At 45.8% G+C, this 22,412-nt stretch overlaps 1 protein-coding gene, 1 long non-coding RNA gene and 1 pseudogene across 6 annotated transcripts in view; 2 read left to right on the top strand and 1 right to left on the bottom strand.

The window, feature by feature from the left end:
* The window catches only part of ST6GAL1 (ST6 beta-galactoside alpha-2,6-sialyltransferase 1), a 118,065-nt gene extending 100,026 nt beyond the window's left edge, over positions 1 to 18,039 (bottom strand). For 2 of the 5 annotated variants that reach the window (XM_024564586.4, XM_045199133.3), the window contains exon 1: positions 17,305 to 17,782. The gene's annotated coding sequence lies outside the window, so the exon portion shown is untranslated. Of the gene's footprint in view, positions 1 to 17,304; positions 17,792 to 17,900 lie in introns of those variants that run through there. The other 3 variants (XM_024564566.4, XM_053918203.2, XM_045199122.3) reach the window with 3 other exon arrangements.
* On the top strand, positions 12,572 to 12,931 carry LOC128780208 (large ribosomal subunit protein eL42-like; annotated as a pseudogene).
* Positions 18,040 to 18,046: 7 nt separating the features above from the next.
* Positions 18,047 to 21,661, top strand: LOC123480294 (uncharacterized). The gene is made up of 3 exons (XR_011650860.1): positions 18,047 to 18,134; positions 18,603 to 18,732; positions 20,010 to 21,661. It is a non-coding gene; the product is annotated as an uncharacterized lncRNA (long non-coding RNA).
* Positions 21,662 to 22,412: the final 751 nt, after the last annotated feature.

Below are 22,412 nucleotides of genomic sequence, written 5' to 3'. Positions count from 1 at the left end.
TGCAGCACAAGTGGAGGGGTTGGTCTTAAATAGGAACAGAAACCATTCATCATCCAGACTAACAAGCAGAAAGTAGAATACAGGGCATAGATTTAGTAGTGGAAAGGTGGTGGAAAAGTATTCTTCCGCTGTTTTCTCACGTGAGAGGGAAACAAGGTTGTCAGCTGAGATTAAGGATGAAGAGGAGGTGGTAAAGGATTGAAGACAGAGAAAAAGGTGTGAAACAGTCATCTAGATTAGAGAGGATGGCAGCGCTTCTCAACAAAGGCCGCCCATTGGAATAACTGCAGAGCTTTGAAGAAAGATACTGAAGCCCAGACCCATCCCACAAAGACTCGGATTTCATGAATTTGGGGTGGAATTTAGGCAGCAGTACTTTACAATCTCCCCCAGGTAATGCTAGTAGAAACCAGAGCAGAGACCAACTAGAAATAAATCAAGATGATCTGACAACACCAAAGTCCACTCAAGGGCCATGGTCATGAACTCAAGGGAGCCTAGTCAGGATGATGGTGTACTTTTCTACAGTCACACTCAGCTGTGTGGGGCAGGCCTGGTCTACAGCAAGAGAGCTGGATTTAACTAAGGTTAAATGAAATATCCTTAAAGCATATAACATGTCTGGACGTGATAAGAGCTCAATATACAAAACCGGCTGTGTTTATATCACCAGCTAAGTGACATATACCATCCTGGTAGCAAATACAATTTTGTTTTTATCTCATCAAAATGATTCACCCATTTTTTGTATATCATAAGGTTTTGAAGTCATTTGTGAATAACTAAAATCACAAATGTATATCCTCAAATATCAAGGAGTCTCCTCTGGGGGGGTGGGGGCGGTGTGTGTGTGTGTTTGACATTGAGCATTGCACATGGGATCACTGGAATTCACAGGTCACCCCATCTACCCATCCTCTCTGTGTCCCAATTTGATAACAGTGTTGTTTCAAAGTTTTGTGAAGCCTCCCCCTGAGCCCACACCACTTGAAGCCTATATTTTAGGGGTTCCACATTTACAGTTCTTATCTGGTAACCTGTTCTACTCCCTCTGGGAAGGTCCACCCTTGACCACAGGCCTGAGCATGGAGAGAGTTCTGTGCTGATAAGTGCAATCTAAACACCCTCTCTCCAAGTCAAGCCTGGCTGGGTCCAGATCCACCCAACTGAGGGAGAAAGGCTGCAGACTCTACCCTGAGCCAAATGGTGTGGGTTCCAATGCCAGCGGAGGGCATAAGCCCTGGGGGCTCACCTGCTGGGGGAGCCCCTACTGTCAGCTCCTGCCTCCTCCCACAACGGGTGGGTCTAATGCCAAATCCCTGTATGAACCTCCTTCTGTCTGGTCCTGCTGTTCTCCCTGCGCCCACCCTAACTGCTTACAAACCCCTCCTCTGGGGGTCTCACCTCCTCCGACCCTCCCTGCCCCTGCCTCTTCCTCCCAGAGCAATGTGTGCAGCTCTCTGCACCCTGATGATACATACCCATCTCTCCTTCTAAATGGAGGCCCATCCAGGGAGAGGCTGGACCTGTGCAGCTTCATATTCACTGTGTCTAGAAGAGTTTCTGGCCCATTAGGTGACCAACAACTGAAAATAACCATTGAAAGTGCTGTGACATTAAACATTACTACCATTTAGCTCTAGCTGGTGTGGCTCAGTGGATTGAGTGCCGGCCTGTGAACCAAAGGGTCACTGGTTCAATTCCCATGCAGTGCACATGCCTGGGTTGTAGGCCAGGTCCCCAGTAGAGGGCATGCGAGAGGCAACCATACAGTGATGTTTCTCTCCCTCTCTTTCTCCCACCCTTCCCCTCTCTCTAAAAATAAATAAAATCTTTTAAAAATTTCTGCATTTGTTGATCGTTAACCACGTGGCAGCAGTAGGCTAAGCACTAGAGAGCACTTATGCAATGCTGTGTGGTAGGAATGATCCGTGCAGAGTACAGATGAGAAACTGAGAGTCAGAGAACTTCCTAAGTTCACACAGCTGACAAGTGCCATGTCTAGAATTAAACTCAAGTCTTTGGGCTGCAAAGTATGCAGAGTTTTTTCCCCAGTTTTAGAAGGGCTTTCTCAGAAAGGTGACACTGTAGACGGTATGGAAAAGGCAGGGAGTTGTCCCCCAACCCTCCCACTGGGAGTCACCTGAACTGTCTGGAACACAAGGGTAGCACTCTCCCAGTGCAGAAGCATTTCCCTGGGGGGTGCCTTTCTCCCATCTCCTCCTCACTCATTCTTTCCTCTCCAAATTTACACGCCAAAATAAGATGTTTATTGTGTAGAGCAAAAAAGGAACGAGCACAAGCGCTCTAGCAGGAAGCATCTTCTGGGGATTTCATACTAATGCTGTCATGAACCACCCCCAGTCCAGGCCCTGGGCCAGCGTCCTCCCAACACTGTTCAATTGACAAAGGCAATCCATGCAGTCTGCTCAGATATGTGATGATTCAGCCTAATTGCCTTCGGCAGAGCTCCCTCACTGTCTTCCTCTCTTACCAGGGACACACTCCCATGACCCTGGCTTCCAATAGGATAAGAAAAACAAGAGCAAGGTCCCAAACCTGACTTCCCACCAGGGCTCAGCTCCATAGATCAACCCAGAGAACATTCCCTAATGCATCTTGCTGCTTGTCTCTCACTCAAGGCCAGAGGTGACAGCTAGAAAAAAAGATTGTCTGATGGGAGGACCCACCAGAGCCCCAGGTGTTCCCTATCATGGGTTCCTGCAGCCTCACCTTACCTAGAGAGCACCAGCTCATGCTTACTGGCGGTTGAGTGCATCTTGGTCTCATTGGGCAGACAGTGTGCATCGCGAGAGCTGAGCTGAGCTCACTCCACGAGGCCTCCTAAGGGCTGCGCACTGTGCCGGACCCAGGGCTGTGCAGAGAACCCAGTCAGCATTTGGCCACTCAGGAGGCCATTGTCTCACATAGCTACCTTCATACAATAGTGAGCGCAGTACAAGAGAACTACGTCTTCTCTTTCCCTTGCATGCCACAGCATTAAGGGGCTTATCCTGAGCTGAGAATGAGCTAAAAAGCCAGTGTGGAGCATAGTAAAGAGACCAGTGAGATGAGGCGGAACTGATCACTGCAGCAGTAACAAGTCAGATCTCTCAAAAACCAGCGGCCTGCCACCCCCACCGCCCCAACACACCACATACATACAGGGCTTTTGGACCCCCAGCAGCATGGGAGGCCCCATCCCAGACCCTAAAACAAGCCTGATCCTTCCTGAAGAAGTAAGTTGCCTCAGGCCACACTAGCTCAGAGCTGAGGTCTGGCTGCAGGACCACCCTGATATGTTGGGTCAGAGCCCAATTTCTTTGAGGCTAGGGCCTGCCTTGTCCTTATCAGCTCACCTGGAGAAAAAAACACTGCTTCACAGTCCCCAGACAACTTTGTCCCTCGTAGCCCTTTTCTAGACCGTGAGCCTCTCTGCCAGACACACATAGACAGGGCCTGCTCACCTGGCAGCTGACATTCCTTCCTGTAGGCTGGCAGGTCTGGAACACCCTCCTCTGCCCTGTGTAACTCACCACGTGTTGACAGCCATCCCAACTCAACTCTCTGACCCAGACTTTCCCAGCAACCCGGAAGGCAGGCAGACTGCTGGCCTCTCTCCCTCCCTGCTCCACACCCACCCACCCCACCCCTGCCCCCAGCTGGTTATCTGAGTCAGGAGACCACAGCTTCTTGCCTGTTGACCGAGGTGTTCCTTGTAAGCCTACAGGGACTGTGTCCACAACTGTGGGGGTTTTTATAGACTCCTGTGGGCACTTTAACAGAAAAGTCTGTAAGTTCACAGAAGAGAGAGCAGTGTGTCATCAATAACAAACCCTCTGTGTCACTCTTTTATACTTTCTCATCTTTTTACATCTATGATCTAATTTATACATAAAACAAATCTGGAGGTAGACAGCCCTCCCATTATTATCCTCTTTTATGGACAAGGAAATTAGGGTTTGGATTAAGTAGCTTGGGGTTACACAGCTTCTGGATAGCAGAGTCTGAATCAAATTTAATTTCTATATTTACCTAAAGATTTACCTATAAAATTGTCATGTAAAATATATTTATATTTCATAGATCTACTGTATGTAAATATATAAAGTATATTTACCTATAAAATGTTAGCCTATAAAAATATTCTTGACATTTATTTCTATTTTTATACTCCACGTTCACAAAATCGGCTAATTCAGGTCTCCTGTGCACTACCAGTCAGAGCACTGAAGAACCATGGGCTTGCAAGTGAGTACAGGCAGCTCAGGGGCTCAAGTCACAATCTCACCACTGTGTGACTTTGGGCAGAAAAATCTCTCTCTTAACTTCAGTTTCCTCATCTGCACCGGAGTGCTAATCATACCCATTCTGTAAGCTGTTGGGCAGCCTAGAGACATACCTGTGCCATACTTGGTACCTGTGGGCACTTAATGAACAGTAGCTATCCTTTCATTCATCTTTCGCTCTCCAACCATAACAAATCACCCCCTGGCACCCAGACATGCTGCATGCTTTCACTCCTCCAGGCTTTGTGTGTTGACTTGAACGCCCTTTCTTCATTCTCAACCTATCAGAACTCCTCATCCTCCAACAACCAGTGCAAATCTCTCTCTTTCTGATACCTTCCCCATTGTCCTCTGGGCCCAACACTCAATTGTTCATCTGATTTATAAAGTGTTTTGTTCTTCCTACAGTTTGGTTTTCACATAATTGACTTGCCAACTTCCCCATGAAAATACAGTCTTGTTCCATGCCCCTCTCCACACCCTGAGTATTAGAATTTAACAGTGCCTTTTAGAATAGCTGTGGTGATTTTATTCAAATAAGACCAACTTATTATTTTTTAATCAATCGACACTAGATTATACAGAGCTAAATGTCACCTAAGATCCCTCCAACCACAAAAAAAACACATTAATATCATTCTTCACATGTTTCTACATTTTCACATGGATAGAAGTGTGGAAGATGGAAGAATTCGTGAAAGAAGAAATGGATGGAATTGCTTTATAAAACAGCTATTTTTTTATTTTTAAACTTCATTTTATTTTACTTCTACAGAAAAGAAAGTAATGGAAAAGCTGAACTTTTAACACATTTCTCCACCAAAAGGATCCTTCAAGATCCTTCCAAGTTTATATATATATTTGAAAGGCTGGAGCCGTGACTTTAACACCCTGTGTAGTCAGTATGAGACAGGGAGAGTGAGCATGGTCTCCCACTTCCTCCCAGAGCTCTTCATTTCTCTTACATTCTTTTTACTTTGGCACATTCTATTTCTTAAGCTTACGGCCCACTCTTGTTTAGCTTTGCTCTATTTGAGTGGATAAAGGGTTCACCAAATGATCTTTAACCAAGCCTTTCTAAGTTTGCTTTTGATTAATCTTTTTCATCATCAAGTAGGTTTTCCCAAGACGGGCTCATATATGCTATATTCCCTGAGTTGTTGCATGTATGAGAATGGCAGCCTGCCTTACCCTTGCAGAGTGATTCAGTTAAGAGTAAAATCTTCAGTCACACCGCCTTTCCCTCAGAATTCCATATATCTCTTCTCTGTGTTTTCCAGTTTTTCTTCTGCTGCAGGTCAAGTGTGAGGGCGACAGGACTTTTTCCTTGTGGCAGAAATGAATTGCTCCCAGTATCCAGTTCCTAATTTCTCTTTCAGTAATGGAAAAACCCTGAATTTTAAGAGAGCGCCTGGCCACCCAGCTGGAGACATTTTCCCAGACTCCTTTGCAGCCAAGTAGGTCCATGTAACTAAGCAATTGGAGCAAGGGAAGTGGCATGCGTTTCCACAGATGCCCAGTTACCTTTCTGAGAGATCATCTTTGTATGATTTCTATGATGAGTTTTATTTTTTTTTCTCAGCATATATTTTAATCCTCTTCAAGCTTTCCCTCTTTGTTAGTAATTTAGTTTTCAGTGGATTCTACTTTTTTCCTTTATTAACTTTTTCTCTAATGAGGTTGTTTGTACCCTCAATTTTTTTTCCTTAGCTCTGTGATGGCCCTTTTTCTTTCTTTCTGTAGATTCATCATCTTGTTGTTGTGCTCTCAATTCATTAGTTTTCAATAAACTTTATTTTGAATAAATGAATGAATGAATGCCCCTACTGCATCTCCCACCCAAGAGCCAACTCCAATGCAGAAATTGTCCTGGGGATGGGGACAATGGGCCAGAGGTACCCCATTTATCATTGGGCGAGACAGAATAATTTTACTCATTTGTCAGGCCTTCTATCTTCCTCATCCTACTCATCCTTAAAGGGACAGCTCAAGATCCACCTGCTCAGACTTTTCCAACTCATGCTGATTACTTCCTCTCCAGTCCCTAAAGGGCTTCTCTAAACTAAAGGATTCACAGGTAATGCCTGGGTTACTAAATGAACCTGGAACTTTTGAGAAGGGGCATGAAACTTCCCCCTCTCCCTTGTACATGGTTGGGCACATAAAGGTTTGCTTCTTTGTTTGTTTGTTTAAGATTTCTGGACTACTGATTTTCTGAATGAAAGGGAGTGTGAAAGCTAGAAACAAGGCCCTGGCTGGTGTGGCTCAGCAGATTGAGTGTGGGCCTGTGAACCAAGGGGTCACCAGTTCGATTCCCAGCCGGGGCAGGTGCCTGGCTTTCACACGCAGGGGGCAGCCACACACTGATGTTTGTTTCTTTCTCTCTCTCTCTCTCTCTCTCTCTCTCTCTCTCTCTCTCTCTCCCCCACTTCCCTTCCCCTCTAAAAATAAATGAAATCTTTTTTTAAGCTAGAAACAAGACTAAGAAGAGGCTTCAACACTAGGCCTACTCATCCTGATTTAACTATAGGTTGGAAAACACTATGAGGCAGGTGGAAGAAAGAGGATTCAGCAAGAGTATTATGCTTGATAGATTAATAGAGACGAAACAAGCACCTGAGCCAGCAAACAAAACCTTCCCCACCTGCCTCTGCATGCACTGCTGGGGGGCTGAGCAAGCCTACATTCAAGTCCAAGCACCTCTACTCAATCACCATCTGACTTTGAACAAATCACCAATCCTCCCTCAGCCTTTGTTTCTTCATCTATTAAATGGAGACAATGATAGTATATGCCACACAGGGAGGTTATGAAAAATATATGATATAATGATTCCAGCCTCATCCATCACCACTTCCTGCCTGTGTGTTCCTCTCCAGGAACATCAACCTACCAGTAGTTCCCCACATACACAACAAGCCATTCCTCACCTCACATCTTTGCTCCTGCAGCCTCTTCTCCTTCAAATGCCCCTTTCTCAGAGGCTAACAGCTACTGCCTTCTAAGTTCCAGCTTAGGCATCACCTCCTCCAGGAAGCTTTCCCAAACCAATGTACCTTTTTCCCAGTTTTTGTGTATACCCAAATCATAATATTTATCACAATATATTATAATTAATATCTGCATGTCCACCTTGAACTAAGCTCTTGAAGGAACAGAACTGTGGGAATATGTGGGGTCTATATTCTAAAAATGAGCATTGTGATGGGCTACAGCAAGCATTCAATGTTTGTTGAATAAGTAAAAAGAGCAAGGACTCTGAGAGGAAGAGGGTGATAGAAGTTAGTCTGTCACTAAGTTCCAAGGCCCTGCTAGACACATTGAATATGAGTGTGCATATATACAATGCATGTTCCCAATGCCTACCACATAATGGGAACTCAATAAATATTTGATGAATGAAGTAATATTAAATAAACTTTACAAAAGAATAAATTGTTTAAGAACTTAGAAGCACAGCTACAGATAAGCCCCTAACAATGCTGATATTGAGTTCCATTTACAAGCCAAAAGCATTTGAGGTCACTGACCAGTGGTATCAACCAATCCATGGCCATGCTCACTACCAGTATTTATTTCCAGTCATAACCAAATACTGAGTACAAGTGGACATCAGAGCTTTAAATGGCAAGCAAAAAAAAAAAAAAAGAAGGATGAAAAAGAAAGAAAGAAAGAAAGAAAGAAAGAAAGAAAGAAAGAAAGAAAGAAAGGAAGAAAGAAGGAAAGAAGGAAGAGAAAGAGAGAAAGAAAGGAAGAAAACCAGGCTCAATGCAAACAACTCAGACCAAAAAGGGAAATGAGCGAATGTAAGCTGGATCCAAATGTCATGCTATTCGTGACTGTCCATTGAGTTCTTCCCAATCATGTGTTCTTAGGGGTAGAAAACTTCCATAGTCCCTGTAAGGAGAAATTCAGGCAAGCTCCCAATGAAATACAAAGACAAAGCCTTCTCACACCTAAAGGACTGGATATGTTAGCAGTGAGAAAACCTACACTATTGATGTAGGAAAGAGTTACACCAATACCAGCTTCACTACTTAGCAATAGTGAATCTTAGGGTGAGTGTCTACCACTCTCTAAAGCTTAGTTTTCTCAATTGTAAAGTGGAGCTCATGATATGAGGACACCAAATGTCGCTGTGGGGACTGGATGAGAGAACACGCAGTGCCCCCTTAGGCCCAGGTGCAAAAGCCAGAAGATGCTAACCTTGTCATGTCTCCCTCATCGAGACTTGGCTGAGACTTAAGTCCAAGAGGTTTTACCACATCTGCAGGAGAGAAAGGGACAAGCACTCAGAATGGTGGGTGCTGTCAACTCCAGCTCAGAGACTCTTCCAGAGGTTGCCAAGGGGAGCGTGTTCCTAAAATTAACGCTGAATGACGTCTCAGCACTGTGCTAGCAATACCAAGAGATGGATGTAAATTTAGAAAGACTGTAATAAAAAAAAAATTACAATCATCCTCCTGGGACATGTAGTTCTTTTCTGGTTGCCAGATTTCCTGGTCATCTAAAGTGTATGTGATATATTTATTCCTGTGGAAATAATTGATGAATATGGAGTCAAGCAGAGCTGAAGCCAAGGACAGACAGGAGGATTGCCAAGATCCAGAGGGAAACAATGTTTAAACCTCCTTTAAAGGTTTCCACTTTAATTGACCTTTCAGACCTTATGAAAACTGATCCAGTTACAATGTGTGTAACTTGTCCCACACAATCAGTCTGACTTTGCATCTTTCTGCTCCTTGCCCTATAGTCACAGAGTCATAAACTCTGAAGTTGGAAGGGACATTTTAGGACAACATCTCTGCAAAGCAGGAGTCCTCTGGTGGTAAACACTTTCACTCGCAACTTTTGCTTGTCTATTCCCATGACAGGAAGTCCACTGCCTTGTGACATAGCTTGTTCTATGATTGGGCAGTCAGTTCGGCTAAGTTCTTCCTTATCTGCTGCCCCGCAACTTCTTCCCCACGCTGAACTGGTTCTGTCCCTGACAGCAGCCACTCAAAGTGACTCTAAATCTTCTTCCACATGAAGAAGGTGCTTGTTGTTTTATCTTCTGCAGGCTAAAAAGTCCCAGATTCCACTTTTACTCCACCTCCAATACGGTGTCTGAAACCTCAGCTTCTAAGTAGCCCATTTGGGGGTGGCTTCATTTTACCATGATCTGTGTTGGACCCAGGGAAACATAACACTTCAGATGGACCTGAACCACCTGACAGAGCAGAGCCGTACTGGCGTAGTCCCTCCTCCAGAGCCTGTGATCAAATACTCCTCTTCTTGGCTCCTTTCTCCTCCCTCACTCAAGTTCCAGTCCTCCCATTAGATCCCCAATGACCCTGGGAATAGACACAAACTTGGAAGTGCCAGAGACAAGTGGGAAGAGGAGGAGGGGATGACGCAGCTCGATTTTTTGCCCTGGAAGCTGAGGGCACCCAACCAGGCAGGCTGTCTCCAAAAATAGCTTTCTATCCAAACAGTCAGCTTCTTGGTAACTTCCTGGGAGTCCTACATTCCAGCTCTCCAGGGTGTGGTCCTCAGTGTCCCTGTACCCTCTCTTTCCACCCTTTCCAGAGTTTGATGGACTGGCTTCATTTAGGCATGGGCATTGACAACCATTGTTCCATATGTCCAAGGTAACTTATAAATATATTTTTTATGGAAATAGATTAATGTCTGTCAACAGAAGACTGATGATGTAAACACATCTGTAATATAGAATGTGAAGCAGCTATGAAAAAAATAATATGTATACACTGATCATGGAAATACCTCTAATACATACAGTAACATGAAATAGGCAAATTTGTAAAGTGGCAATCATAAAGTAACGCACTGACTGAGTTTTTAGAATGGATCTGGGGGAAATGAAGGCAAAGATGTGGGTTGATTTTTTACCCTATTTGAAGATTCTAAAACAAACAGATTTCATTTACTATTTGTGTGAAGCAGCTCCCTGACTTGTATCTTTCGCCCACTGCCATCTGATGAACTCATAGCTGGAAGGGCCTGGAGAGCCAAGAGCTGCGTCCCTGAGGTGGCATGCCCAGGGTGGCATGCATCTCACTCAAGGCCACACGGCCAGCGAGTGACAGCAGTAGAACACAAGTCACAATGCAGGCCCTTACAAGATGGGAGTCCCAGTGGGTTAAAGAGAGGGCTTTCACTGAATGACTAAATCAAATCAACATTTTTCTGTTAGTTGAGTCAAAAATTCCTGCTTGAGTATAACAGTGAGTCAGAAGAGATCATGATTCTTCAAAATTAGAGTGGGAAAGGGGAGCCTGTCTCCTGCCATGGAGGAAAAGCACGGGCACAGTTGACAGGGCTCTGCCTTCTCTGGGCTTCCTTACCTTCAGCTGTAAAGCAGAGGTGAAGGGATGAGTGAGAAGGGATAAGAGAGATTTGGAAGCATGGGGTGCTCTACACGCTAGGTGTTCATCTGAGCCATGACCTCATCCTCGGAATGAGAGACCAGTGGCAATGCTACCTGAATATGTCCTGCTGTGGGGCCATGAGTCCGTGACCTCAATTCCATATGGATGAATACTGTTTCTCAGGGAGACAAGGCTGGGTTCAAGTCTGATTCATGTCCAGCTAACATGGAGCTGCTGGGCTATCTCATGGATTACCTCATTCAATACTCAACAAATTTTTATATCAAAGAAGTTCAGAAGTCACTTGCCAAAAGCCTACAACTGGTTAAAAGTGGAGCCCATCAGGTCTCCTAACTCTAAAGTCGCTCTACCCAGTCTCTTTGGGGCACAGGACCCGGCAGGAAAACTCACTTGAGCAGTAACACTTAAGTTCTCAGGTGGGCACTCTCTGTCTCACTGTCTCTGTCTGTCTGTCTGTCTCTCTCTCTCTCTCACACATGCGCACATAACAATGATGGCAGAGATAGGCCCTGAGGGAAGCACGACAATACGTCAAATATGCAGCATGCGACGCAGTGAAGTATTTCTGGCTGGGCTGATGTCACACATGTGCTTCGAAGTGATCTGGGTGGAGTAGACAGTTACAGATCGGCCATGAGTTTCGATAACTGTGGAAGAGAAATGATTGTATATGGCGGTTCATTACACCATTTCGTGTGTTTGAAATTTTCCATAATAAGACTTTTTAAATAATGCATCATATGAGTGATCATTTCTCTCTCAGCGTGTCATCTGGTACAAGGTTCCATTTTAACTGACTTTCTGCCTGTTATCATGGTAAGAAAATATTAGGACCAAAAGTTTCTGCAGTTCATGGAAATCCCAAGTATAACAATAATAGCTATCACTTACTGAGTGCTTCCTGTCTACCTGGCACTATACTGGACTCTTTAGCTATGATTTTATTTAATCCTTACAATGGCCCAGTGAGGTAAGGAAGTGAGTTTAAGTACCTTGTCCTAATCTACACTGGTGATAATTTATGAAATCCTGAATTACTTGTGCTCTTATTCCTACTGTTCCCACACATAGAATACTTAAGTATTTTAAGACACTATATGTAACTGGAACTAAACCTATGAAGTCTTTTTAAATGATAATAGCCTTTAAAGTGTATCTTAGTAATTCCAATTTTAGAATTCCATCCCTTGGAAATTATCTGCAATATGAATAGAGATTTAGTCACAAACATGTTAATCTCAGAGCTGATTAAAATAGGGGGAAAATAAGCAGTGTTTGACAATTCAGTACTGGCCCCCATCCAGGAAGTCCTCCTTTCCCACTGCTCCATCGTGGCAGTGGGGGGCTGACCCTCCTCTTGGTCCACAGCATCCTGCACTAGTCCGTTGTTGCCCTGATTCCTCCATCATGCTGTGAACTTCTTAAAAGCTGAGCTCTTCTTTTACATCTTTGGTTTAGAGTGGGCATTTGAATACGTGAGGAATGAGTTCATAAATGACCTTAGAGTTGCTTATTTAATACCTATAGAAACTGAAGTGTGGGGTGTGAAAATAAGTTGTTGGAGGTCACAAGGGCAGGACTAGGACCAAGGCCATATGGGGGGCCCTTCTCCTTCCACCTTAAAGACTTCTTCACAAATAAAAATGGCTGGTGTTTGCCAAACAAACAGACAATCCAATGAAAAAATGGGCAGAGAACCTGAGGAAACACTTATTTCAAGAAGACACACAAATGGCCAACAGGCTTATGCAAAGATGGTCAACTACCCTACCTATTAGGGATATGCAAATCAAAACTACAATGAGATACCACCTCACACCTGTGAGAATGGCTATTAACAAGACAAGCTTTCCGGTGGTTAGCGGTGCTGTTAGCACTCTCGTAAGCATGGTGAACGTTCCTAAAACCCACCAGACTTTCTGTTAGAAGCTTGGCAAGCATCAGCCCCACAAAGTAACACAGTACAAGAAGGGCAAGGATTCTCTGTCGGTGCAGGGGAAGCAGCATTATGGCAGGAAGCAGAGTGGCTATGGTGGGCAGATGAAGCCAATTTTCCAAAAGAAAGGCTAAAACTACAAAGAAGATTGTGCTGAGGCTTGAATGTGTTGAGCCCAACTACAGATCTAAGAGAATGCTGGCTGTTAAGAGATGCAAGCATTTTGAACTGGGAGGAGATAAGAAGAGAAAGGGCCAAGTGATCCAGTTCTAAGCTTCATTTTTTGTTTTATTATGTGCCAATAAAATCATAAGGATATGTTAAAAAGAGAGAGAGAGAGAGAGAGAGAGAGAGAGAGACAAGTAATAGCAAGTGTTGGACAGGTTGGAGAGAAAAAGTCTTTCACTGCTGGTGAGAATGTAAACTGGTACAGCCACTATGGAAAACAGTATGAAAGTTTCTCAAAAAATTAGGAACAGAGTTACCATATGACCCAGCAATCTGTCTTCTGAGCATCTACCTGAAAAATGTGAAAACATTTACTCACAAAGATACACACATCCCTACGCTCACTGCAGCATTACTCACAGCAGCCCAAACGTGAAAACAAGCGAAGCGTCCTTCCGCAGAGGACTGGATGAAGACAATGTGCTGCATATGTACAGTGGAACACTACTCAGCCATAAGAAGAGATGAAATACTGCCGTTTGCAACAACGTAGATGGACCTTGAGAATATCATGCTAAGTGAAATAAGTCAGACAGAAAAAGTTAAGAACTATATATTATTTCACTCATATGCGACATATAAAACTGAAAACAGCGAATGAGTAAACAGGAAAAACAAACAAACAAAAAAACTCATACACACAGACAACAGTAGAGGATTAGCAGAGGAAAGGGGGTAGAGGGGTAGTAAAGAGTAAAGGGCGTCAAATACATGGAGACAGTAGACAATCTGACTCTGGGTGGTGGGTACACAGTGCAATACACTGACCATGTACCATAGAAACGTACATCTAAAACCTATGTGACCTTATTAACCAATGTCACCCCAATAAATTTAATTTTTTTTAAATGGCTGGTATTTGAATGCTTGAGGCAGGGGTGGGAATGAGGGAGGAAGCTGGAGGCTCCTTCCTCTACCGAGCCTCACAGAACTGATCAGATCCCATGGGACTACCTGGCCTCGGAGATGCTGAGCAGCTGACATGGGTGATGAAAGAAAAAGCTGAGCTTTGATGCAGATGTAGACTCTGAACTGTATACGTGAGAAGGTTAAGCAAGAAAAACAAGAGACAAGAGATAACCGCACACACAGTGTACAGTCACTGCCTTCAAACAATGGACTGTTTTTTCTGTTTCTCTATACTTTGTTTCTACTTTTCCAAATTGCCTTCAATGGACATGCTTTATTCTTATAATCAGAATGATAAACAAAATCTAAATCACCAAATTCATTCTGAAGGCTAACCTGACCTTTCTAATAATGGCTTAGAAAAACCACCCCAGAATTCAATGTGAAACTATGTTACTGTTACATATAAACCCATGAAAAGTACATCTATTGGAATGAGAACATATGTAGCGTACATGCAGACAAGCAAGAAAACCTTTCTGTTTTTGTTTTCCCAGCAGGGCTCTGACTGAACAAATCACTGACACCCGGTCTGAGCAAATTCTCGAACTCTAATGCTCTGGGAGACTACTATGAATTTCATTAATGAATCATTCCTGTCATTTTTTTAAAGCCACCTCACACACACATTTGTAGAAAGCTACATTCTCTTTGAAACTTTCCCTCTTCCACTCTCCCATTTTACCTCCTGCTCTTGTTTGACTCATGAAGAAAAGGGGTACCCCCCACCCCAGGTCAATATTGAGATAAGTTAGATCTATTCTCTGAGGGCAACTCCTAAGGGAAGATCCAAATGCGTTCTGAGCAAGGGGCGGGGACAGGGGTGGCGTGCAGAGAATGGGTCATGTTCTTTCTGACTCGAGGCTGAGCACAGGACACCCCCACCAGCCCACCTGCTTGTCAGTGAATATAGAATGAATGAATGGAATGACTTTAGGTCTCACTCACTTGGACCCAAAAGTTCTGGTTTTGTTTTTAACTTGTTTTTTGACTAAGTTTATTTACCTTAAAGTCACACACTTCACAACAACCCAAAGGCCCCCTGTACAATTTGGCAAATAATCACACCCCTTTGTGACTAGGTAAGGCCTCCTTGAGCACAGGGCTTACACTCCAGGGGGTTATTTCCCCCCATAATTCTCTATCAGTTAAAAAGCACCCAAGCCTGCCAAGAGGTCTGAATGGTCCTAAGCACGGTTTACCTGACTTAATACTCACAGCAACCCCAGAAGATACAAGCATGTTCTTCCCCTCACATTATACAATATCCCTGCTGGTTCTCAAGGAACGCAGGGGAGAGGAGGGATGACCAGAACCTGCTTCTCTAACTCTAAGGCCTGAGCATCTTCCATTCCACTAGAATAGCCTGTGCAGACCCAGGCAGAAGGGGCTCCTGCTGTACAAAAAAGGAAACAGGAGCCCAAGAAGTTCAACAGCACAAAGCTAAGCGGGATTTCTCTTTTCTGACTTCTTGTTGCCCCTTGTTGTATGATTATACTCAAAGCAGCTCCCTACTGGGAAATAGGAGTATGTGGGAGTACAGGGCAAGAATAAAGGGAACCATTTGGTAAACACTAAAGAAAACTGATCCCCAACGATAACCTCACTGATCTACCATTGGGATCTATGGCTTTGTTTAATAACCAAACCCTATTGAAATCCTTAAGGAATTCATTACCTGACTTAAAGGGTGTTGTTACAACAACCATCATAACTTTGACTTTACTGTGGCATATCAACAAAACCCCTTTGATGCAACAGTTTCCCTTTTACACAAAAAGAGGCACTAAAAGCAGACACCTTGCCGTGTGTCCTTAGGCAAGTAATTTTTCCTAGGTGCTGGGCCTCAGTTTTCCCATCTGGAAAACAATAGGAAATCATCTGACCAGATGATTTCTGAAGTTCCTTATGCCCAGTGGAATCACCACGAAAATAAACACACTGGGAACCCTAAGAAAAGAGACAAATGTAGCCAGGAGATAAGAAGGACAGGGAGAAACAGCATGTTAACTTTGGGGAAACCCAGACTCCAAGTGTTTTGGGGTTTTTTGTTTTGTTTTGTTTGTTTTTTGTTTTCCAACTTTTCCTCTGCCAAATACAAAAATAAGCAGTTACTTACGTGGAACTCTAATTTAAAAAATTAATTAAATAAAGTCAATGAGAACAAAGCTTTGTTCTCCCACAAGTGGCTTAGGAGTAGCCCGCTAAGAGACACTTTCTTCCCAGCAGGGCCATGTCAACAGCCCGTGTTATGCCCAAACAAAGGCCTTCTGGCTCGGGTACGGGAGGCAAAACAGCTAAGTCTCCACACTTGGCCCTATTCCAAGTTGAGGGGAGGGGAAAGCCAGGAGAGGAAAATAACTAAGCTTATGAAAGGCTAGAAGAAGAGTAAGGAATTACTAAATCTATCTTTTTCTCAAATGAATAAAGAACTCTTCAAAGGGATAATGGAAGGGTGCAGCTTTCAATCTGAATTACTTTCTTTGTTTAACTCTGTTTTGCCTAAAGCCACACTGCTTTTTAAGTCAACCACAGAACCCTGCTTTTCTGCCTTTAGTGTCTGCCTGGTAGTGTGCAGTGTGGGAGTTGGGAGACCCATACTCAAGTCCTGTCTCTGTCACAGATTTGGGTTGAAACATGGTCTAGTTGCTGAACTCCACAGGTCTCCATTTCCCACCTATAAAATAAGTCGGTTCAGTGGTTGCTCTCTAGACTCTCAATAAAAGTGGTGTGGGACTGGAGGCTCCCCACTTTCCCCCAGAGACCGGTTAATCTCCAGCGGAACTAGCCACGGTGAAGCCACAACCCAAGTGCTCAGCAAGCACACTAAAGCGGCGGTGCCTACACTCCTACTCCCACGGTCTTTGGGGTTTACTCTTGCACTAATACCATTGCCTAAAAAGCCAGTTCATCCTCCCAAACATCTTGTTGCTGTCTGAACAGGTCTGATTAACCAAAATCCTCAAAGCTGAGCTGAGCATACGTAAGAAAAAGAAAAAAAAAAAAAAGCGAAACAAACTAGAGGCCTTTCTTTCCGGACCTCGAAATTCCTCTCAAACTCTAATAGAACTGCAAATAATAGCGCCCCCATCGAGAACAGGAGGCCTCAGCTGGCCTTGCTAGTACAAATGCATAACGACAAAAGGGGCCGATGACACAGGGCAGGCTAGACGCAGGGACCTACAAAGCAAAGCGCAAACGAAACCCAAGACCGCGCTGGGCGCTCTTTAAATTGGGCCGTTCTTTCTGCCGGCAGTCTACGGAGGCGCTCACGACCTCCCACCAGAGCGCAGGGACAACGGTGTACCAGGCAAGGCGGTTTGGGTTTTGGGGTTTTTTGTTTTGGAGGGGTACCCGTAGACCCTTAATTCAACCCCCATCCCTGAGAACCTTCCGTGAGGTGGAAGTGAAGGGTCGTCCAGATCACATCAAGCAACACACCACCACTGGGGACAGATTCAGCCTGCGATAATCTTTTCGTAGCTGCTTTCTTATTTCTTTCTTCCCTTTTTAAGTCTGGCAGTTAGGTCTGATGCCCAGGTGGTACCTTTTAATGTCTCTGTCGACCTCCTCCAGCAAGTGGCGCCCCCCGCGCTGCTCCCTACCCCGAAGCTGAGACAATGGCCGGTTCCGCAGGGCGGCTCCTAAGGGTTTGCAGAGCTCGGGGAGCCCAGGGCTGGGCGCACGTGCGTTTGTTATGGTGCCTGTGTCCCCACCCCCCGCCGCGGGGGTGGGGTGCTCAGTTTCCTCGTCTGTGAACCCAGCGTGCGGGATCTGAAGGAACCTGGACGCTGCTAGGCGTTCCACCCTTCCTTACTGACGGTGCTGTGGAGAAAGCAGGGTTCCTGGTGGAAGAGCGCACGTGGGTTTGTTGTGGGTCCGCAGGATCGTGGAGCTGTGGAGAAACCAGGGGGGCCCCTGGACCAGTACAAAAACACTGACACCGCCAGCCAAAAGGTGGTCAGCCCGCAGCGAAGGTGGCTAAGGCGGTGCTGGACACCAATTCTGTGTGCCCTAGGCGCGCCTGGGGATGGCCGATCCCTTCCCCTCCTACGCCCCTACGCGTCACTCCTTCCGCATCACTCCTCCAAGGGGGGAGGCGCCCCCCCAGGCTGCGCTAAGGCCCACGTCACCCCTACTCACTTGCCGTGCGCTGGCCTCGTGGAGGCCTCGTGGAGGCTGTGGCTGCTCCGCCAGCTCAACACCCCAGCCGGCCGGCAGCTGGCTCCCTTTGTTAGCGCTGGGCAGAGCCCCAGATGTCTTCCTCGGCCAGCCCTGCTCAGGGCTCCCCTCCCCCAGGTGCCTCAGGACTTAGTCCAAGGAGGGGGGCAGGAGAACCCCAGGGCTGACAGCCCCACGCTGGAGTCCCCGAAGGGGGTAGGGTCTGCTGGGGAGGGGCGGGAGACCGGGGATGAAGGGTGGAGGGGACTGGGGAAGAAGGGGAGGGGAACGTGGTGGAGGGGCGGGGAAGCAAGCGGTCTCCGTTATGCAAATAGTCAGGAAGACAGAGTGGGTCCCCCGCCACACGAAGCCCCAAAACGGTCTGGCCCTGCGGAGGTCGCTAGCGAGCAGGCTCCGGGATTAGGGGTGCCTGGTTAAGATGCCGAGTGATGCTGGGACTCTGCCTCCCCGGAGGAGGGCAGACCTGGACAAGGGGTAGTGACGACGCTGAGAGGCAAGGACCCCCAAATGCTAGCTCTATCTCCAAGTCCCCAGTGTTGAATCCACCACTCTCCTCTTTTTCCTCCTAAGGAGGGGGAAGTGTAATCCTCCTTGAGCTACCGACTGACTGCGTGAGTGAGCAAGTCACTTAAATTCTCTAAGCCTAGAATTCTTCTTTTGTAGAATATGAAGCAACAAAATCCGTTTAGCAGGATTAGGCAAGAACGCCCCAACATCCGGCGTCGCATGTACCCTGTGCTCTCAAACGCCGCAGGTTCAGAGAACAACGCGTGTGGACGAACCCCTGCACGAAGTGAGACTTCCCCCCCCCCCCACAAGGTGACTGCAGGCTGCCTCAGGCAGGGCAGTCCACGAGGAAGGGAGCGCGCACGTTCCCATCGCTGCGACTGCTTGAGGAAGGCGAAAGGAAACTGCACGTTGAGCTAGCGCCACGGGGCTCATAATGGCCATCCTTGGTGGGCCCGGGCCGCTTTCCCTAAGACAGAAAACCGCCCTACAGGGGGGACGAAAGCTGCTTAAGCCACCGCTTGGATAGAAAGTATGTGGCTACCTGAGGCAATAATCGTCTCCCAGATGCTTCTAGAGCGCCCCCTTGGCCCCTGGCTCTGAGCTTGTAGGGAAGGGGGTGTGGCAAGGGAGACAGGAAAGTGGAAGGTAGTGCAGGTCTTCTGGGCATACCACGTGGGGTACACACTCTGCGAGTGCTGGACGCCCAGGCCCAGAACTCTGCAAATCGAGGTGGCCCTCTCCCCACCACCCGTCTGGAAAAGGGGAGTTAGCCTCCTCATCTCATCCCCAATACCCTTCTTTCAAGCACTGCTTCATCCCTCCCCAGATCCTGACCCCTACATTTGTCTCTGCTGGCCCTTCCCAGCTGTAGGCGAAGCTTTGCTGCTCTGTACAAAGAGCAGTTGGAGAGGATGCCATGCAGAGTGAATTTAGATTTCTGCGACCAACTAGCTGGCTGTTGCTGTGAGTTCCTCAGCCTCTCCGAGCCTCTCTGAGCCTCTCTGAGCCTCTCTTTCCTCTTCTGTGACATGGAGACATTAATGACTGCTGTTTCCAGGATTGTGTGAAATCATCACTTAGCTTAGTAGCTGGCACACAGAAGGTACTCATAACAGTAAAATGTGTGTGACTGAGGGGAAGCACACAAACTCAGAAGACTTTCTGGGAGATTTTAGACTTTATTCTGAGAAAATAGGAAGCTATTAAAATATTTTGTGCAGGGGCATGACATGCATCTCTGTATTTTACACCAGTTTCTCTGGCAGGGTGCTGAAAAATAAATGGCAGGAGCAGAGACTGCAAGCATGAAGGGCAGAACCCACCTTGGAAACTACTGTCAGTGGAGATATGATTGGGGCTTTGGTAATGACAGAGGAAGTGAAAAGGGGGTATCCAAATAATACGTACCATTTGAGAAATTCAAAGCACTCTGCTAATTATCGTCTCTCCTCAGCCCCATTGTATAGTCGAAGAAACTGAAGTCACCTCAGAAATGGAAGGCTTAGCTAGAATTTGAACCCTCTTCCCCATTATTGAAAGCCTTAATCATTTCCTTTTCAGGTATCACTTCCGTGGCAACACTACTTAGGAACCAAGAACAAGAAACAGAGGAGAAGCTTTTTTTAGAATGTTGTTAAGTCCCCACTCCAGAGTTGCCCTTACCAGAACTCCAACCAAATTATGGGGAAAGCAAGTGAAACGCCTCACTCTGGATTCTTGATTTGCAGAAATGAGACGATCACAGAGGGTGTAATAAGCTCAAGAAGTTCCTGGGGCTCTGAGGCAGAAGAGCAGGCAAATAGTGGGTGCCCTTGGCAAGCTTCTAGGATGGGAGCAGCTTCGGAGCTATTCCATGCTGCTCCATCAAGGTTGCCTTCCTGTCAGTTGGGGCTGTTTGATCTATAACCTGAACCATTAGCTGGGGGACAGTCCTATCCTTCCCAGCCTATTTATGAAGCTTCCACACCATTTGTCCCTGGGGCCCCTGCCTTGACAGGTTTTTTTCCTTAGGAAGTGCAGATACCTACTTTTCCCCAGCCCCTCATGACCTCAGTCTTTGCCCATGAATAATAATATTTTAGGTAATGCATTTCTCTATCATCATTTTAGGCAATTTACTGGCTAATACAAATATTGCCCTACTTTATAATATAAATTAACAACAACCTACTCGCAAACAATATTTTCATAGCACTCTTGTAATGGATGAGGAGTTATTAAAGTCTTGTGCAGAAAAAGGGAGGTGCAGGCAGTGAAAGTGTCCTCCTCTCAAACTCTTCTTCCTCACACCACTGTAAATGCTCATCCCAGCCGTTAGCTAGCCTTTCCAGTTCTACTCCGCACTCTCAGCAACCCATGACCCAACACGAGGGTGCGCTCCGGGTTACAGGAACTGCTCTGAGGTCTGCGTTCACCCCCTGCCTTGAGTCTCGGTGCTGCCAGCGTCAAGGATAGATACCTAGAGACAGCGAAGTCTATAGAACCCAAGTCAGAAAATAAGAACAGAGTAACAGCTTATCTAATGTAAGCTCCCAGGACTGCTCCTGCTGCCCCTGCACAGAGGGGCCTGTGAAGAATGGAGTGGGAACAGGAAAGGATACTAGAAGGCAGAGTTTTAACACTGGACACAGGCCTCATGGGAGGACCACAGTCACAGATAAGGGAAATGGTAGCAACATAGCCCCTAGTAGAGCAAGCAGTGGCCTGGTGGTTTCAAGACCTCAGAGTAAGGTATCAGCATAGTGTGATAAGGATAGAAATGGACCTATTATGTGGGCACAGGTGTGATAGGTTAAAGAAATATTAAGAATCCTCTCTGTGTTATGCCCGAGCCGTGACCTTTTATTGTAAGAATGAAATATAGATGCACTGTCTCTTGGGGAGAACTAGCCCTTCTCCACGGAAGACTAAGAACCACTAATTTTTAACTCAGTACCTGTAAACACTGATTGTTCCCTTGGGGAAGAAGTGGGTATTCTCCCAGAGGGAACGGTCGGTCAATCGAGTCACAAAAGGCCCTGTCGCATAGCCACTTTTGTCTAAAACATATTTAAGCAGAGCCCCCAAAGTGAGACTTGGGAATCCCACTCTAGGGAAGGACGCTTTGCTCGGAACTTTTTCCAGAGGAACCCCGAATGCAGCTGTCTCCAGGATTCCCCAGTGTCTGTGTTCCGGTGTTGGTGACTTCCTGTCTGGTGATGTATGCTCTTGATTCTTGCTTTCTCTTTGCTCTTGCTTAATAAATTGCTTAACTATTCACCTTTGACTTGGGGTTCTTATTGTCTGCGAATCTGAACCTCCAAATTAAGTGGCCATGATCTCACATGTGCCCTTTAACAGCACAAGGTATGCTTGGACTGCCCTTCACCCAATCTCCTTCAGTGTCCAGCCCTGTCCTAGGAGATACATGGCAAAACCAAGTCCCCATTATCAAATCACTTATGTTGTAGCGAAATATCTCCTGGTTTACAATAATAATAATCGCCATGTACTGAGCATCTACTGTATGCAAGACAGTTTGTGTGCATGTTCTCATTCAATCCTCACTTGAGGGAAGAGGTATCATTCTAGAACCCTACTACACTTAAGTCACCTTCCACTCTCCTATTCTTGCCTTCAGGCCAATCTTAGCGTGAGATTAATGCATGGCGGGAAGGGGGTGACTACAAACCTCACTTTAAGAACGCTAAAAAGTAAGAGAAATCTTTAGTGAAGGTTTCTTAGGGAGACAAAATGGTATTACAGCAAACATCAAGAGCAGGACTTACAGCCTCCCTTTGTGCAAAGCTCTGCTCCTGACAGTCAGTCTTTCACATTCCTGCACCCCCCTCCTCAACATCCCTCAGTCTCCCATCATATTCCTGCAACCTGCCCCATCAAGATTCTTCCCTCTAGACAGGCTCCTTAATTTTCATGTTAATTAATTTAATTCCAATTGCTTTTAATTAGCCTCTCTCAGTGACT

This window comes from Desmodus rotundus, chromosome 2, assembly GCF_022682495.2.
Source record: "Desmodus rotundus isolate HL8 chromosome 2, HLdesRot8A.1, whole genome shotgun sequence".
Classification (NCBI taxonomy): domain Eukaryota; kingdom Metazoa; phylum Chordata; class Mammalia; order Chiroptera; family Phyllostomidae; genus Desmodus; species Desmodus rotundus.
This window is presented reverse-complemented; position numbering and strand designations above follow the sequence as displayed.